A 6,797-nucleotide genomic window follows, 5' to 3' on the forward strand; every position below is an offset into this window, starting at 1 on the left:
TATACATGTACTTAAAAGAAGATTTTCATGCCACTTAAATTCAAGGACAAGTGAAGATAGTTTGACGTCACTTCCGACGCGTCATGAAATCGACGTTTTTTTGCACGTTTCTCTATTTGACGTTTTTTTTTGCGCGTGTGACAATTTTTAGCATGAATTACATAATTGTCTCAAATATTATTACTCTGAGAAATTATGGAAAGATTGAATTTTATATCTTAAACGGTTTTTTAAAGACTTATCAAAACCATAAAAATGCAGTAATTTGATATATTGACCTGCCGATAAGTTATTAATGAAACCCATAAAGATGTGGATAGATGGACGAACCGACAGACGGAAGGACAGGAGGATAACAACAGGGCACCTGTATTTTTGCGGGCCCCTTATGACTCTTACAGGCTCTCACAAATACGCTTACATTAAGATATACAAAATTATTCCAGACACTTCTTAAAAGATACGACCGTGTTAATTCATGATGAATAATTCATTGCCATCTGCACTTGTAAATTCGTGTCATTGCCATAGCTGTCAAATTAGAAGTCATGCATTTTTTGCGACCTGAGTAGTTAAAATTGGCCTTTTAAGTTCACGTTGTGTATGTTGATGACCGTATTAAATAGTTAATTATTATGCAAAATAAACCAGATGAATTCATATCATGTTTGGCCGCCACTTGTAATCCGTGAGCCATGACTTTAAATACAATATGTTAAGTAAAGTATTTGTTTATCACTGTGTCACTCCTCTTAGTTAAGCGCCAGCCCGTTGGGCTTATGAGACACCTACATTCGTGAAAATCTTTACCCCGATTCTTTATCCCAAATGCCTGGCGCCTGGCAGGAAGGCAATCGATACCCCTCGATTTAACTAACCGGCCATGTCAGAACAAGCCCCTTGTGACACTCGAACCTTCGACCTCCCGCTCCGTAGGCGGACGCCTTAACAACTAGGCCACGGAGACGGTATGTTTAATGTATGTATAACCAACTGCGTACATTTAGATTTGGGATTATTTATTCAAGTGAAAGTACTTGAATTCGAAATTCAAAACACGCTCTATTTATAGCTTAAGCAGTCTATAGCATGGAGTAAAGGTAAAGGTCTCAAACACTCCACGATAACAGTTTTAAAACAACAACTTTGTAACTTGATATACATTAAGAAAACCCTGACAACATCCTTACGTTTTAAAATGATGTTTATAGAGAATTAATTATAGAAGTTGAATCATTCACACTGAACAAACATAGTTCATTCCCTTTAAAATAATTCGTATGAAACGCAAGAATCGTAATGAAACACAAACAATTTATCTCCGGGTAAAAGAGAAAATCGTTTCGTTCAAACTGATATTCTAGAGTGTGAGTTTTTGTGCACATTTCGACGTGATGATAGTATGCGAACTGTTCGACGTTCACCCAATGCTTTTCAGGTCTTATATATAGCCGCATATAATATGCTTTATAAATGATATAACCTGAGTGGCAAAAATAATGTTTAAATGAAATTAGGTTTACAATTTTATATCCGAGTACTATATTTCTATCGTTTCTACATTTTTATTTACCCCATATATTTAAAAGGCATTTGGAACGATCTTTCAAACAGAGTTGACTGATGATCAACTAATGAAAACATGTGTGTATGTCTCAACTGTGTTGCAAATATAGCAATTTTGGGAGTCAACCGTACTCAAGGAAAAATGTTATTTAAAACCTTATCTTAATTGTACCATTATTGTTGTCTGGTATCGCATTATTTTATCATTTATTATTTTATTGGTTATGTTATGATTAGAGGTTTAGTAACCTTGTCTTCAATCAAATACGAGTATGTTTCCTTGTTTGTAGATATTAAAACTGATTTATTATTGATTATAATACTCTTATTTATTGACACTCTTGAAATTTTGTATTTGGCTAGTATTTATTGGGGAAAACATGTTTTTTTGTTTTATTCCTGATATCCAATTTTGCCTATATCGTTATTGGTTAAATATTTGTTTCTAGCAAATTTAACATTCTTCTTTAAGATGGCGTTAACATGAAGAATGTCAGAGTTAATACAGCTAAAACATGAGTGATTTGTTGCCACAATAACTTGGTTTCTGATGGCATAGAAACATCCTTTGGCGATTCATTTTTCAAACATATTTTATTTTTTTAATTATTTAATTTGATTACTTCAAAGCTGTAGCTTTAATATTTTAAAAGTGAGACTTCATGTAATTAGACATACATTGTATTCGGAATATTCTTAGTAACAGTGAGACTTTTAATGATTTAAATTCAAAACATCGGATTTCTTTCTGGTAAGACATACATACTAGACCGATTATGTTTAAGTGTATAATTGTTTTTTACTCTAGAAAAAGAATAATTTATTGCTTCATAAATGGGTTATACATGTAATCAAAGCAAAATAAGATAGGATACTCATTAGTCATCTCTCTGATTTTTAGTCCATGTTTCTTATCATATTGTTTTATCTATTTGCTATTAAGAAAATTGATTTGAATTATCATAAGCAATATATACTTGAATCTATACAGAAATAAGCTCATCATGGAAACATCTTTAAATGGATTCCGGCACACTGTTATTTGAATAAAAATATATAAGTGACATCGTTGTTTCTCAGTTGAAGCTAAACTTGATGGCCATTTTATTTGAGTGTTTGACAAAGCAATTTCCTGATTCTATAGAATAGCATTCCTGGAACTAAAAACAGTCCAGAAATAGGTTTCTAGGACAGTGCAAGGAAGTGATATGGTTGGTTCTAAAAATTCAAGTTATTGTTGTTGTTGAAATATAAAATACGATGTAATATTTAAATAGTATTTAAATAACTCAAATTTAACAAAATCATATTTATCTTTATGTGTTGTACCAGGCTTTTTTGCAGACCATATTATTTTTAATGAAGAAATATCTCAAGCTTGTGAGTAATCAACAATGACAAAATATGTTGGTAACTGTGCATTTATTGAAAATGCCATAGTATATAGAAAAAGAAATGTATATTTATATTACTTTTTCTATGAGTCTTTTTAACTGTACCGGTTCTTTCAACATCCTAATAGATAATGTGGTGTAAAGTTTTGAGGATAATTGAATTCAGAAATCGTTGATTTGCTTCAAATTCAGAGACCAGTTTGAAATAATGTACTAAATTATTGCAAAATATATTTACACCCCAAGGATTAATAATTTAGCCGATTCAGGTTTTTTAAAAGGGGAAAATAAATTGAATAATATCCTCATTTGCATGAGACTGAAAAGCATGTCTTTTAACTGTAAATTTTCCCAATTTGGCCATATTTTGCGATGCAAATTTTACCAATTGTCCAGGGTATTTTTTCTCAAAATGGGCAGAAAAAGCCCTGGGTAATAGGAACCTCACGATTGGAATCTTTACTTTAAAGTAATATTTTCACGACCAGGTATAACATAAATAAATGTAGCTTTGAATCATACTTTATTGTGTATATGGTTTTAAGGGTTTAAGGGGTCACAAATCAAACTACCATTGGTAAATTCACCATAGTATTGAGTTTTAGGGAAATTAATCAGTGGCGTGTAGCAACGAGGTAGGGTTTAAAGTTCAGTTGTCATTTCTTTTATTCTCATCTCTAGGTCGGGACCTAGTAGGGGTTTTACATTAATGAAAGAGAGATAGGAGTTTGATTGGGATGTTATTCGGTTGTGACATAAACACGCACACTGTCCATGTCTGCATTAACCTACGTTTTTTTCCGAATTTGTCGTCCGGAATTTACATCGAATTACACTTTTCGCTGAAAACATGCAAATGAAAAACTAAACAACATCATTATCCATACATTTTACAAAACTGAATTTCCACTGTATATACATGCCATTACCTATGCCATCAGCAAGTTAATAAAAGTAGAAAATATTGAACAGAAACACACATTATCTGGAAAGCAGCAGACAATAAAAGCTTCAATAGCTGACAGTCAACAGATTACACGGTAGCACCCCATTAATTAATCGCAGTAATCTCCCCTTTCACGTACACAGGTTTACAATTTAAAAAAAAATAAAGAACGCAATGATATATTGCATTGAATGTCATTTTGTGAAAATCTGGTGAAAAATAAACTTAAAAGCAACATCGTCAGATGGGAAAATGGATAAACAATTATGTTCAATTAATACTGTTCAAACCAACGTACAGTATAAATAAAGTGATTACAATTTTTATATTTGGTCTTTATTTCAACTGCAATTGGACATATTTTGACCTTCTTTGCAATTCCCAAAGACTAAACAAACGTTTTGTGACGTGTTACTACAATAATATGTACTTGATGTTCGATTCATTTTGATAACTAGATCTATATTTCAGTTTTTTGCCTTTGAAAATCACCGATACTAAAACGTAAAGAAACATTTACGACATGTGTTTGAAAGATCATATGCCTGTAAATAACTTATGCTTGTAAGCATATATTCCGAAATGTAACTTGCACATGTTCTTACAATTCCAAATTTAACTTCATATATTCCAAACACCGTCAATCTCACAAAAAATAATCTAGCCATTTATACACAAATACTTTTCATATGAAAATTCACATTCAAAGTCGTACAGGTTTGCACTTAAAAGATCGCTCCACATGTATACCTGGAGTTAAGCAGATATTCAATTCATTTTTATATTTATCTCACCAAAGTGAAAAAACTTAACATAGCAATGTCTTTTATAACTCTCCCAAATCTTATTATTCGAAGAAGAGGAGGTATATTGCTTTGCACATGTCGATCGGTTGGTTGGTCCGCCGGCAGACCAAATTGTCCGAGTGATAACTCAATAATGCCTGGATCAATGAACCTCATATACTTGATTTGAAGGTTAGGCGTGATCGTAACATGATCACTTTTCATTTTGAGGTCATCGGGTTATTGGTCAAGGTCACAGTGACAATGAAAGCAAAAAGCTTGTCAAAATGATAACTCGACAATGCCTGTACCTATTGACCTGAAACTTAACCTAGATGTTGGACCCATATTGAACTTGGAATCATAAAGTTCAAAGGTCAAGGTGACTGACGGTCAATGCGCAAAACTTGTTCGAGTGAAACTAGAAAATGCTTAGGCCTATGGTTCTCAACCTTGACATTGACTGAAAATGGCCTGTATTGATTTTGAGGTCATCGTGTCCAAGCTTAAGATCACAATGAATGTGAACGCGAAACTCTTGTTCGAGTGATAACTCAATATTCCTGGACATATGGTAATCTAACTTAACTTGGAGGTTGGGTGTTACCAGTATATAACCATAACTGATTTGAAGGTAATCGGATCAAGGTCACATTGCTGCCAGGAGGATACATGTTTATCTGCAAATATCAGTCATCATCTCAACTGTAAGTACTATCCTCGGTATACAAACTCGAATAAAATGGCATCGAATGTGAAATGATAAATCAGCAAGCATGTCGGTTGATTGCATTTATTATCTAATTATATTCAAATATTCTTGACAACATGGCATTCAAGCTGGGCATAATGCTTGACGAGCATCTCTTGTTTTGATGCTGTTTCCATGGGTATCAAGGTATCACCTTCCCTAATAAAACCTCTGAGGTTGCGATTTCCCTAAACTAAATATGAGTAGCAAACTCCATATAGGATGGAAGTGACTCGATTGGGCCTTCATGAAAGCTTTTGCATAGTTTTAATTTAAGTAAAATTAATCGTCAAATTGTAAGTACCAATACTTGATAGAATAACAACTTCTGTTACAAAGAAGGAGATGGAGAAGAAGTTGTATTCCGTTTCAATGTACACAATAGGTAAATATGATCAGTGATTGAAAAGTTATTTATTACAATCAAACAGAACACAATTACATTGTGTTTACACAAGCACTTGTTTGTCTTTTTTAAAAGCATATTAGCACAGATATTAAACATTTGAACTGTCTTAATGAAACAGGGAAAAATTAAAACTATCAGATTTATCGGTCAGTGTCAAACATAATATAAACAACAACAACACCATAAAAGCTGTCTTAATAAAATAGCGAAGAATAAACAATAGTGATAAATGAAAGAATCAGTGTCAAAAACAATAAAAACAATCTTGGATATGTCTTGTTAATACAGCAAAGAACAAACAATTTTTATATTGAATGGATGATTGAGTCAGTGTCAAACACAACGGTCAATCAAACTTTGGAATTTTTATAAACAGACAAAATATCATCCATGCTGTCCGCTTCAAACCACTTTTGCAAAGGACAAGTTGAACGATTTCCTATTTGAGCTGGAACTCAAATTTACATGTCGTACGTGTAGTATGCAGTGAAATGGTCGTTTGAATTATTATGAGCTAAATAATTTGGATTGCTGACAGAAACTGATATCCTGTCATGCATATACAGCTTGAAAACCGCGGATATAAAACTTAATAAAAATAATCGTCCTTTGATTCTTCGATGGATGTTTTGCGTTGCATTAGAGCACCAGTCGTTCCAAATTTGTGGGACAGAAGATTAAGGCTGTGACTGAACGTTGTCGTTCCTGTGGCATTAACAATCAGCGTTGAAATTACTATGTAGTATCCTGGTTTCTTGATGAAGATTTCTCCCTCGAGCTCGAGATGAATGCATTCGTTTGTACTGAATGTGCGTCCGTGTTTGTTCCATCGAAGTTTTGAATATCCTTCAAAAGAAAAGTTTTAAAAATCCCTTTACATTTTGAAAATGTTACATATGATTTGCTTTTAAAATTTAAATTACAAAAAGAATATCATTTTTGTAAC

Source organism: Mya arenaria, chromosome 2, assembly GCF_026914265.1.
Source record: "Mya arenaria isolate MELC-2E11 chromosome 2, ASM2691426v1".
NCBI lineage: Eukaryota > Metazoa > Mollusca > Bivalvia > Myida > Myidae > Mya > Mya arenaria.